Source organism: Nycticebus coucang, chromosome 3 (genome assembly GCF_027406575.1).
Source record: "Nycticebus coucang isolate mNycCou1 chromosome 3, mNycCou1.pri, whole genome shotgun sequence".
Lineage (NCBI taxonomy): Eukaryota > Metazoa > Chordata > Mammalia > Primates > Lorisidae > Nycticebus > Nycticebus coucang.
Window position 1 is genome coordinate 72,328,990 of NC_069782.1, and position 12,700 is coordinate 72,341,689.

General features: G+C 52.9%; 1 protein-coding gene across 1 annotated transcript in view; it reads left to right on the forward strand.

Moving 5' to 3' along the window:
- The window catches only part of LOC128580492 (kelch-like protein 26), a 28,725-nt gene that overhangs the window by 13,648 nt on the left and 2,377 nt on the right, over positions 1-12,700 (forward strand). The window lies entirely within an intron of this gene.

Below are 12,700 nucleotides of genomic sequence, written 5' to 3' on the forward strand. Positions count from 1 at the left end.
AGGAAAGGCTCTGATTGGATCATATGGGCCACACCCTTGTCAGGGAAGAATTCCTAAAACAGACACATTTATGACAGGCCCTTTCTGATGATGAAATTTGCATTGCCATCACAAGGCCCTGGGCTAAGCCATGTGGCACCTGCATCCAGCCCTGGGGATGAGCTCATGCCATGTGGCAGCCCCATCTCTTCTGATGCCTCAGTGCCTGCCTTGCCTAGGGAGGCAGTGGGATGAGCTGCCTCAAAGTGTATTTTTGCCCTGAGATGCTAGAATTTCACTGGGTTTCCAAGTGGTGCTCTGGGGCCACATCAAGAAAGTTGCCTCCATGGCATCCCTCCCACCCTAGATCATGGCCAGACCACAGTGTGCAATGCAAATTTCATTGCACTCTATAGGTCATGCAACTACTTACCTGATCTTGCAAGGGGTTTTGTTCATTCAGGTGGTCCCTCTCCCAGCTCAGTGCAGTGGGACCAAGCGGGGGTATGGGGTATTGCCAGAAGCAGTTTTCTCCTCAACAGGAGAATGAGACTTGTCCACTTGTAGGCCCCTGGATGGAGAACCTGGCTGGGCCATGAACACAAGGAAGGCCATGGCAGAGAAAGCTCAGAGGAGGAGGTGGCTGAGATTCCAGACATAGAAGAGCTGGTGGACTTGGAAGTGTGGTCCAGGGGCTGGAGGAATTGGCCATTCAACATGGGGAGCAGTGTGTGCAAAGGTGTGGAGGTCAATTGTCTGGCAAAGTCCTACTAAGGGCTTCCTGGTGATCCAGTTGAAGGATCGTGTGCCCAGCACTAGGACTCAGACCAGGAGACCATGTTGAGGGGACTGGGCAGCAAGCAAAGAGTTACCCACTGGCATATCCACTTACCCTCCATTCCCTCACCCATTTACTCCCCACCTGACCACCCATCCAGCTGATAAGATGACCAAGCTTCAGTCATGTACTGAGCGTGGTACTGGGCACCAGGGTGTGGCAAGAGGCAAGCACCCTCCCCACCCAGCCTTGGTGGGGCTTTGCTTTCAGCTGTGGAGAGAATGACTAGAGACAAGGATGATGTGCCAGACAGAGACACGAATGGGAAAATCAAGTCCAGCCCTGCTGGGATCAGGGAGGCCAGCGGCCAATGGGGGATGAGGACCCAAGACTCTTTCAGTGTGACTTGGCAGCACCACCTCCTTGTCTGTAGAGTGGGGTTCCCTCCCTCACAGGGTGGCTGAAAGATTAGTGGAGCTAATCCACACCCTGCCCTATACTGGTCCTGAAGTGTGGATGTCTTGTTCTTCCTGCTGCTAAGCTCCGCATCTAGCCTAATAGCTCCAGCAGAGTCTTGGCAAGTGTCTCCGTCCCCAGGCCTCCGTCTTCCCACCACATTGAAGTGATGGTCCTGGGACCCACCCACCTGGTCTCGGGGAAGGCAGATTGTCACCCAAGTGCTGGTACAGAAGGGTTCTGCTGGTTAAGCCTGGTGTACCTCTGCCTCTTGTTTACTGTGTGGCCTTGGGCCAGTCCCTAAAACTCTCTGTACCTCAACTTTCCCATTTGTAAACTGGGGATGATAGTGGTGCTCCCTTCCAAGACTGTCCACCAAGAGGTAAGCCAGGAGCCAGGGTTGCACAGACTGGGTGCTTACTTGGTTGGCGGGGGCTGTTCTGAAGGGCGATGCCCTGATGCTGTGGTCTGGCCATGATCTAGGGTGGGAGGGGTGCCATGGAGGCAGAGAATTTGCTGTTGGCTAGGGAGGTGGGGTCTGAGCATTCCTTGCCTTCAGGGGCCTTTTAATGGATGGCAAGAACTTTCTTCTCGTGGGCCTTGAGAAGGGGCCAGAGGTGGGCAAACCTGGGTTGGGGGTACTGCCAAGGGTCCTCCTGGCCATTGGCAGCAGCCAGAGCCCCACGTGTCTTGGACTCCTAGGGGCATTGGTCAGAGACTTGGGTAGGGAAAGAAATCATGGCCCAGCCTCAGGGCACTATCCACATAGTGACCTCCTGCCGCCTTCCTCCTCTGGAGCACCTCCTTACCACACTTCTGGGATAACAGCCTGCGCACCACCAGGACTCAGGGTAGGGGAGGCCCAGGGACTCACCCTGACCTTGTGGGAGGGGTGGGGACAGCTGACCTTCAGGGCAGACAGCCTTAGCATCTGTTTCCATCTCGAATCCTGAACCCCCTGGGAATGTCTTTCTTTTTTTTTTTTTTGAGACAGAGTCTCACTGTACCGCCCTCTGGTAGAGTGCCATGACGTCACACAGCTCACAGCAACCTCCAACTCTTGGGCTTATGCGATTCTCCTGCTTCAGCCTCCGGAGCAGCTGGAACTACAGGCACCCACCACAATGCCCAGCTATTTTTTGGTTGCAGTTTGGCCGGGGCTGGGTTCGAACCTGCCACCCTCGGCATATGGGGCCCGCGCCCTACTCACTGAGCCACAGGCACCGCCCTGGGAATGTCTTTCATTCACTGGGTCCTTGGGGGCATTAGCAATGATTCTTTTGAGGTGAACACAGATTATAGGACCTACCTACCTGCCTCCTCATGCATGTCCAATGTGACTCAAGCCGCCAAATACCAGTGTGACTCAGGCCCTCACTAAATGCCTGGTGTGACTCAGGCATTACATTGACCTCCCCAAGCCTCAGCCTCCCTGGCATTCACTTGGGGGCTGTCTGGAGGTGCCAGCTCAGGGCACAGGCAGACTGTATGGTTACCTTCCCGTGGGCCTTTGCACTGAGGGTCCTGTTTTTTCTTTTTCTTTTTTTTTGGCTGGTGCTGGGTTTGAACCCGCCACCTCCAGCATATGAGGCCGGTGCCCTACCCCTTTGAGCCACAGGCACCACCCCTTTCTTTTCTTTTTCTTTTTTTTTTTTTTTTTGAGACAGAGTCTCACTTTGTCATCTTTGGTAGAATGCCATGGTGTCATAGCTCACAGCAACCTCAAATTGTTGGGCTCAAGTGATTCTCTTGCCTCAACCTCCCAAGTAGCTGGGACTATAGGCACCCGCCACAATGTCCAGCTTTTTTTTTTAAACAGAGCCTCAAGCAGGCGGTGCCTGTGGCTCAGTGAGTAGGGCGCCGGCCCCATATGCCAAGGGTGGCGGGTTCAAATCCAGCCCCGGCCAAACTGCAACAAAAAAATAGCCGGGTGTTCTGGCGGGCGCCTGTAGTCCCAGCTGCTCCGGAGGCTGAGGCAAGAGAATCGCGGAAGCCCAAGAGTTAGAGGTTGCTGTGAGTCATATGACGCCACAGCACTCTACCCGAGGGTGGGACAGTGAGACTCTGTCTCTACAAAAAAAAAAAAAAAAAAACAGAGCCTCAAGCTATCACCCTGGGTAGAGTGCCGTGGCGTCACAGCTCACAGCAACTTCCAACTCCTGGGCTTAAGCGATTCTCTTGCCTCAGCCTCCCGAGTAGCTGGGACTATAGGCGCCTGCCACAATGCCCGCTATTTTTTGGTTGTAGTTGTCATTGTTTGGCAGGCCCAGGCTGGATTCGAACCCGCCAGCTCTAATGTATGTGGCTGGCGCCTTAGGTGCTTGAGCTACAGGTGCCACCAATGTCCAGCTACTGTTAGAGATGGGGTCTCGCTCTTCCTCAGTCTGGTCTTGAACCTGTGAGCTCAGACAATCCACCCACCTTGGTCCCTCTCGGATTACAGGTACCACGCCCAGCCAAGGGGTCCTGTTTTAAATTATTCATGAAGATGTAGGAAAATGACCAGCACAATGACCAGGAGGGAGAAATAAACAGCTTTAATGATCATGTCCCAGGAGAGAGCCCCCAGGCTTGAGGACATGACTCCAGGTCCCTAGCTGGGTTTTCTTCTCTCCCCCTTATCCCTGGTAGCCCCCCATGTCTCTGATCCCTCACCCCCTCATCTCTGTCCCTCTCTCTTTTTTGGGTCTCTTTCCCCTTTCTCTAGGTCTCTTGTCTCCCCTGTCCTATGTCTGTCTCTGTCTTTTTTTTTTTTTTTTGCCCTCCCACCCTACTCTGTCTGTCTTTATTATTTATTTATTTTTGAGACAGAGTCTTACTTTGTTGCCCTCAGGACAGCAACCTCAAACTCTCAGGCTCAAGCAATTAGCCCCAGCCTCCTGAGGAGCTGGAACTATAGGCAACTGCCACAGTGTCCGGCCATTTTTAGAAACAGGGTCTCGCTCTTGCTCAGGCTGGTCTCGAACTCCTGAACTCAAGCAATCCATCTGCCTTGGCCTCCCAGAGTACTGGGATTATAGGTGTGAGCCGCTATACCCAGCTCTCTCTGTCTTTAGATCTCTGCCCTCCCTTCCCCACTGGGTCTCTGTCCCTCTCCCTTCTGGGTTTCTATCCCTCTATCTCTGGCATCTCCGTCCCTCTCTCTGGTCTCTGTCCCTCCTTCCCTGGTTCTCTGACTTTTCCTGGACCTTTCTCCCCCTCTACTTAGGTATCTTTGCCCCTCTTGCTGGGTCTCTGTCCCCCTCCTTACCTCTGGGTCTCTGTCCCCCTCGATCTCTGGATCTCTCTGGGTGTTTGTCCCTCTGTCTCAGGATCTCTGTCCCTGACCCCCAGGTCTCTGTCTTCCTCCTCTGGGTCTCTGTCAGTGGTTTGGTGTCCTGGGTTGCTGGGACATTCTACTATGGGGACCTTCACCCACTCCTGGGCTCCACGCTTGTCCCTCCAGAAGCCCTGATCCCTCCTCTGCTCCCATGGGATCCCAGGGGCTGAGAGAACTGCAGGCTTCTTGGGAAGCCTCCTCCTAAGAAGCCTGCCCCTCATCAGGAGGGATGACCTTGGGAAGGGGCCCATTGCTATCTGGGGGAAGGAACCAGGCTGCGGGGGCGCCAAGCTATCCCAGGAGAATGCTCGCTGACGTGAGCGTGAGGGCTGCTGGCTAGCCAAAGTGTTTGAGGGCCAACATGGGGTGCCAGAACCCAGTGACTCCATTCTGTGGGCTGGGAGCACAGTACCTAGAGCTGTGAAATATTGTGGTCACCACAGCAACAGTGCCTGGAGGGCTGGTGGCCTTTGTGGGGTGTGTGAGACCCCAGGTCTCTGCACCATTTACCCTCCTAGCACATGTCTGGGATCTGGCTCAGCAAAGTCAGAAGGCTGAAGGTAGAGCGAGGATTGCCTATGGCTATGGGGGGGGTTCCTCTGGGCCTCAGTTTCCCTCAGTTTCAGGCAGGCAGTTAGTGTGCTGACTCCTGGGCTACTTGCTGGGGGACTCAGGAGGCTGTGTGAAGATCTGTGCCTGGCACATGTTCTGTCCATGGGCTACTGCTTGGTGAAGTTGAATGTGCGAGTGGGGTCATGAGAGAAGTTGCCAGTGTGGCTGGAAAATGGGTGGGCAATGGGTTTCCAGGGCCCACACAGCTTTGGATCTCAGCCCCCACCGTTCTGTGGCTCTATCTCTGTCTTCCTCTCTTTGGGTTTCTTTCCCTCCGTCTGGGTTTCTGTCTGTCTCTCCCTTGGTCTCTGTCCCCCTATCCCTGGGTTTCTGTCCTCCTTTCCCAGGTTCTCTGAATCTCCCTGGGTCTCTCTCTCCCTCTTCCAGGGTCTCTGTCTCCTTGTGTTTGGGTCTCTGTCCCTTCTCTCTGGGTCTCTGTCTCCCTATCCCCGAGTCTGTCCCCCTCTCTTTGGGTTTCTGTCCCTCTCTCCCTGAGGCTCTGTTTCCCTTTTTTTTTTTTTTTGAGACAGAGTCTCAAGTTGTTGCCCTGGGTAGAGTGCTGTGGGATCTCAGCTCACAGCAACCTCAAACTCTTGGGCTTAGCAATTCTCTTGCCTCAGCCTCCCAAGTAGCTGGGATTACAGGCACCCACCACAACGCCTGGCTATTTTTTGGTTGCAATTGTCATCATTGTTTTAGCTGGCCCACGCTGGGTTCGAACCCTCCACCTTTGGTGCATGTGGCCGGCGCCCTACCGACTGAGCTATGGTCTCTGCCTGTTTCCCTTTCTTTCTTTCTGTTTTTTTTTAGAGACATAGTCTCACTTTGTTGCCCTTGTAGAGTGCTATGGCGTCACAGCTCACAGTAACCTCCAGCTCTTAGGCTTAGACAGTTCTCTTGCCTTAGCCCCTGAGTAGCTGGGACTATAGGTGCCTGCCACAATGCCCAGCTATTTTTGTTGCAGTTTGGCTGGGGCTGGGTTTGAACCCACCACCCTCTGTATATGGGGCCAGTGCCCTACTAACTGAGCCACAGGCACCGCCCCCCAACCCCCACCCCCGTTTCCCTTTCTTGCTGGGTCTCTGGCAAGGCTCTCTGAGGATGGTCTTGGTGGTGTTCCACTCACCAGCCTGGTGCTGGCTGGAACCAGAGGCTGGCAGGCGCAGAAGCTCCTCATCTGGCCTTTCTGGATCTCTTCCCCTTTCTCTGGGTCTCTGTCTCCCCCTCCCATGTTTGTCTGTCTGTTGGGGGATTTTTTGCCCTCCCACTGGGTGCTTACTAACATCCTCCATTGTCCCCTGAAGTACAATGTCTTCTCTACCCGTCACTATGGGACCCTGGGGCAGCATCACATCAGGTCAGGGTGGGAGCCAACCAGCTGTGCTGCGCTGCTGTGCTTCTTTGAGCCACATGGACAATAAAACCTAAATTGGCTTTGAAAGTGGAAGTGCTCTTTGCTTTGAGGGGAAATGAGGGACTGTGCACTTCAGAACAGTCTGTGAGAGGGGCAGTGTTGGCAGACTATGTCTGGCCTGAGCTTTGGGCTCCATGTGGGGGTGGGAAAGGATTTTACAAAACCCCTAAGAAATGTTTCCATGAAATTCTTTCTTGTTGGGCGGCGCCTGTGGCTCAGTCGGTAAGGCGCCAGCCCCATATACCAAGGGTGGCGGGTTCAAACCCGGCCCCGGCTGAACTGCAACCAAAATATAGCTGGGCGTTGTGGCGGGCACCTGTAGTCCCAGCTACTCGGGAGGCTGAGGCAAGAGAATCGCTTAAGCCCAGGAGTTGGAGGTTGCTGTGAGCTGTGTGATACCATGGCACTCTGCCAAGGGCCATAAAGTGAGACTCTGTCTCTACAAAAAAAAAAAAAAAGAAATTCTTTCTTGTTCTTGGCTTTTTTCTGTTTTTTTTTTTTTTTTTTTGACATTCCAATGAGAAGAACTGTTATAGAGCTTCGGATCTCTACTGTCATGTTGAAGTCCTACCATAGGATTGGGACCAGCAGTGGGGCAAGAGTCAGAATTAGTTGTGTTAACCCCCTCTGTAGCTCCTGAGCAGCTGCCACCTTCCCCTCTTCCTGATCACTCCATGCAGCTCCAATCACCAGGACCCCTGCCATAGTCCATGCGATTCTGAATTTCCTATGGTTCCCCCTCCAGACCATCTGCCTTGGGCTGGGTCCCTCCAGAGCAGAGTCTTAGACAAGGGCCCCATGAAGAACTGGTGGAGGGATGGAAAGAGCCCATGCAGGGGACATGAATAATAAGCAGGTAACACCAGATGCAACCCAGGATATTCCAGGAATCCTATAACAGATGGGCCACATGGGAGCCCACTAGATGTTGGCCTAGCCTGTGCCCCTATGCAGGAAAAAAGTCAGGGAGGCAGCAGTGGTGTCCCCAGGAAAGGCCTGGATGTGCCCCCATGTCCAGTATAGGCCTGGGCCCAGCTGGGCTGACCAATGACAGTGCTGTGGGAACACAGTGGTCAGGGAGTGTCAGAACAGCCCTGAGCCCAGGCCAGGGCTGCGGTGGGGGGAATGCGGACACTCAGAGGCCAGATCCAGGCTGAAGATGCAGCTGGGCTGAGTAGTGAGCGGCCTCCCAAGACAGTCTTGACCAGGGCTGCTGACGCATTGGCTCCAATGACTCACATGCGTGACTTGAGTGGCCGTCTGGAGACTCTGACGGGCTCAGGGCCACCACCGCCTTCCTGGGGGCCTAGGGCCCCGCCACGCCAGCCGCCCCCTGTCTGGGGCTGGCCTGAGTAATGGGTCCTTCCCCTCCTCCGGATAGCCAGCTAGAAAGAACCTTAGTCATCAGCCCCAGCCCCACCTCCTCCTGCCCACCTCCGCCCAGACAGTGCCTCGCTTCTCTGTCCAGGAGTAGAGGACTCCAGCCTCTGCTGACCTCCTCTCTCCCTGGGCTCCCTAGGAGGGGCCAAGGAGAGTTGGTTTGTCTTTATGGGGGCAGCAGCATAGCCTGGTATGTTAGGTAGGTAATGGCTGGGGTATTGGATGAGAGGAAAAAAACAGCCACATGGGATGCAAGGGACTCTGCCAAAGGTATAAGGATCTTTGTTGTACCTTGGGCTGTACACCCTGTAACCAGCAGCAGATGGGTCTGCCCCTGCCTTCTGGGCTGGGGGTGTCCTAACTCAGATATACAAAAGCATCTGAATTCTTAGAGTGTGCAATTGTCACATGCCAGTGGCAACAGTCACAGCAAACATTTTTGTATGAGGCCACTAGCCTAAGGACTGTGCATCTCATCCTCACATAGCTCTAGGCCCTGCGACTGTCATTTGCCTCTACTTTGCAGCTGAGGCCTAGGTGGTTGAGTGACCACTGAGTTCACAAATAATTATAGCCAGCTTGTCCCAGGCCACTAGCCCCCAATGAGAGGTCCTGCTGGCCAGCTGGGCCACCTGCCTTCCAGGTCCTGGGCAGCCTGTCCATTCACTGGGGACCCCAAGATCCCATGCCCAGGAGTGCTGCTGGCCACCTCCCTGGTTTCCCATTCTTCAGTAGTAATAATAGCAGGGAGGCAGGGAAACATAAGCATCCAATCCTCTCTCCTTCCCTGAGGCAGTGCTCTGCCCAGCTTCTCAGCCCTCCAGATGTGGTCTCTGCAACACATGCAGATAATTGTGTATGACACTTTGTGCCCACTGTGTACACTCTCCACACTTCCTTTTCCTCTGGCTATGAATGTGATTCCCAGGTTATATTGGCATCAACTTCCTCACTTAACCGTAGGGCAGCCATTTGTCAGAAGGTGCTGTAATTCTGTGTATCTCTGTGAAGGGCATTTAGCTTGTTTCTCATCTCTGGCTACTAGAGATAGTATTTGGTAAAGTTTCAGAAGTAGAGTTGCTAGGTCAAGGACATAAGATTTTAGAATGTATTAATAGGCTTAGCGCCCGTAGCTCAGTGAGTAGGGCGCTGGCCACATACACCAAAGCTGGTGGGTTAGAGGGGCCTGGGCCTGCTAAACAACAATGACAACTGCAACCAAAAAACAGCCGGGCATCGTGGTGGGTACCTGTAGTCCCAGCTACTTGGGAGGCGGAGGCAAAAGAATCACTTAAGCCCAAGAGTTTGAGGTTGCTGTGAGCTGTGATGCCACAGCACTCTAGTGAGGGCGACATAGTGAGACTCCGTCTCAAAAAAAAAAAAAAAGTATTAATAGCTAGGTCTTTCCAATTGCCTTCCCTGGGGTTATCCCTCTTCATGCTACCACTGTGAGCACAGTTCCTTTACTGTGATTGAGAATGACTCTTAGGTCTTTTCCAGCCAGCTGTGCTTCCTTTCTTGTGCCTCTTACTTTGATTGCTGGTTTTGTATTGTTTTCTTGCTATTTTTATATATGGAGGAAGATGGTAAATATGTGTCCAAGGACTCAGCAGCTCCATCATGAAGCTGCCCTTGGCATGAAATCTTTCTTCTGATAAAAATGTGCATGTGGGGCGGTGCCTGTGGCTCAGTGAGCAGGGCGCTGGCCCCATGTACCGAGGGTGGCAGGTTCAAACCCAGCCCCGGCCAAACTGCAACAAAAAAATAGCCGGGCGTTGTGGCGGGCGCCTGTAGTCCCAGGTACTTGGGAGGCTGAGGCAGGAGAATCACCTAAGCCCAGGAGTTGGAGGTTGCTGTGAGCTGTGTGACGCCACGGCACTCCACCAAGGGCAATAAACTGAAACTCTGTCTCTACAAAAAAAAAAAAAGAAATGTGCATGTGGGGTGGCGCCTGTGGCTCAAAGGAGTAGGGTGCCAGCCCCATATGCCAGAGGTTGTGGGTTTAAACCCAGCCCCAGCCAAAAACTGCAAAAAAAAAAAAAGTTCATGTACACACCTGCTCCCCAGGACCAGAGGAAGTGCAGGAAGTCTTCCCACCTCACCTCTCAAATCTCCTCAAATGTCTAAGGATAAACCAGACCAGCTGAAAGCAAAATAGCAAAGTCTGGCAGGGCCCATGCATGAATCTGTGAGGCTACATGTTCATAAAGAGGCCAACAGAGCTCACTCAGCACTGCCACATACTGGTGCTCTGGGGGTGGTTCTGAGCTTCCAAGTTCCCAAATATAATGGCCTGGTTCAGTTCAATGGATGGAGACAGCATGTAGGTGGCTTATAGGGGTCATGTCAGGATGAAGAACCCTGCCATGCTTCACTACCTCCCCAGCCCAAAGGTAACCTGGGAAGTAGGTGGTCTGTGGCCCCCCTATTTCCTAGGAGTGAGTGGGGACTGGGGAGCCCCATGGCAACCCAGTGATATCTGTGTCCCATTTGACAGCCAAGGAAACTGAGACCAGAGAATCAGGGGATGGGCCCAAGTCCCACAGATAGCCAACGGTGGGCAGCAGTTAGAACCCTGCTCTGTGCCCCTCGTGAGCTCTGCAACTTCTGCCCTGTTACCCAGCCTGTCTTTGTTACATGGGTCTTTGGGGTCCCTTTTGAGTTTCTTATGTGCCCAATGCTTTTACTAAGATGCTGGCTCCCTGTGGGTCTGGGTGTGCACATCAAAAGGGCTTGTGGTAAGGGTACTTGGGAATCCTGGGTTCCCTGCTCTGTCCAAGGTGTACATAGGCATTCCATCTTCACTTAATTACTCTTCCTCTTCCTCCCAGTGTCCATTTAAGCATCTCATCATCCCCTCAGGCTCTCAGAGCACTTAGTGGTTATTTCCTTCTGTCTCTGTTGATTTGGTATGTCTTCCTATTCCCCTTCATTAGACTGCTAGTGCCTGTGAGTATCATGGGTTAGGCCTGGCCCCCTGGGTGAAGTGCAGGCTGAAAGAATAAATGAAGAATGAATGGACACACTCATGGGTGAGGCAAGGACCCTGGGTTGGGAGGAGATCCAAGTTATGGCTCTTTGGCTGACTCAACCCACATCCTTGACTCCAGCCCAGGGAGTCTCTGAGATGGAATCCTGCCTTTGGGGGCCCAGTTTGTAGGGCAGAGGGGAAGTGAGGGCCGGGGTGCAGTTGGGACAGGTTTCCTGGTTATGTGGAGCTGCTTTTTATAGCCTTTGGGTCTCCAGACATTCTGCTATGAGCCATTCTGCTAATGTCCATTCTGCTATTGGGATTGAATAATTCTTTAGGGGATCCCACTAAGGAAGATGGTGTATGTGCACCTTCAGCTGAATGTGGTCATGGAGCTAAGGCAAGTAGCAGGAGAATGCCCATGTGGGGGAATGGCAGGAGCCAAGGCCAAGGCTAGGTGGTAGAGGAAGTGGCCAGAGAAGTTCTGGACACCATGGGGCCCATGAGGGACTGCAGGAAGGTGTGTTTGGCTTCATAGGAGCAGGTGCCCAGCCCTAGACAACATCAGTGTTGGGGTCCAAATCACACGTGTCTTATTTCCCTAGGGACTCAAAGCACTTCCACCAAGCACAAGCACTCATGCTGGATTCCCTGACTTCAGGTTCCTTCATACAGGGTCCTCCATGCCATGTCCTGTCTACACCATGTTCCCAGCCTTCCAGGACATGTTGCACCAACTAAGGTTGGGCAACTTGTCTTGCCTTGCAGCACCTCACCTGGCTATAGTCAGCAGCTTACCCTATAGCCCCTCTGCCCCCTGGTTGGTCACCTGCCCTTTCCCAAGTATCTCTGGAAGGGCCTATCTTTGGTCAAGGGACCTCCGGTGGCAGTGGCTGTGTTGAGCAAGTGCCAGTTGTGTGCCTTGTATTGACGTCAACAATTTAACACCCAATATGGTTTTGGGGCTGACAGGCAGTGCAGTCTTGAAGCCTTCCCTTCTGCTCCTGTTTTCTTGAAAAGACTAGTGGTCACAATCCTGGCCCTCACTTGTGGGTAGGCATTAATTCCTGGAAAGTGAGAGCAAGTTCAACAGGGCCAGAGATCACAGGGACAAGCAAGAGTGCTTGGGAGAGAAGGGGTTCATGATCACACAGGGGCCTGACCCTGGAGTTGGCAACAGAGTCCCCTTCCTGTTGTGGTCTGAGAATGACGTGATGTATTTAGGCCTGAATTTAGGCCTCCTAAGCTACTTAGTCATTGATCTGTTGAACAAAAGTTTTCCAAAATGAAACAGTGTTGGGGTCAACAGGGCTGGAGGGGAGGGGTGATAGGTGACTGGGGTTGATGGGGCTGGACTGCAGAGGGCTTATATGCTCTGAGGGTGCTGGGGGTCCATGGCTGCTGAGTCCATCAGAGGACCTGAGAAAGCTCCATATCCAATGTTTTGCTTTCTTACTGAAGTGAAATTCACAGCACATAGGACTAACCATTATAACATCTACAATTTAGTAGCATTCAATACATTCATAGCGTGCAACACTATGAGTGTACTGTCTAGTTTCAGAACACTTTCATCACCCCAAAAGGAAACCCTGTCCCCATTAGCCTCAGTTCTACTCCCCTTACCCCAGCCCCTGGCAATCCCCCATCTGCTTTCTGTCTCTGTAGATGTGTCTGTCCTTTCCGGCACACTTCATATCTGTTGAATCATACACCAAATGGCCTTTTGTGCTTTTGAGGTTCTTCATACTATCTTGTGTTTTGGAACCTGAAGGCCTATGGCCTGTGTGT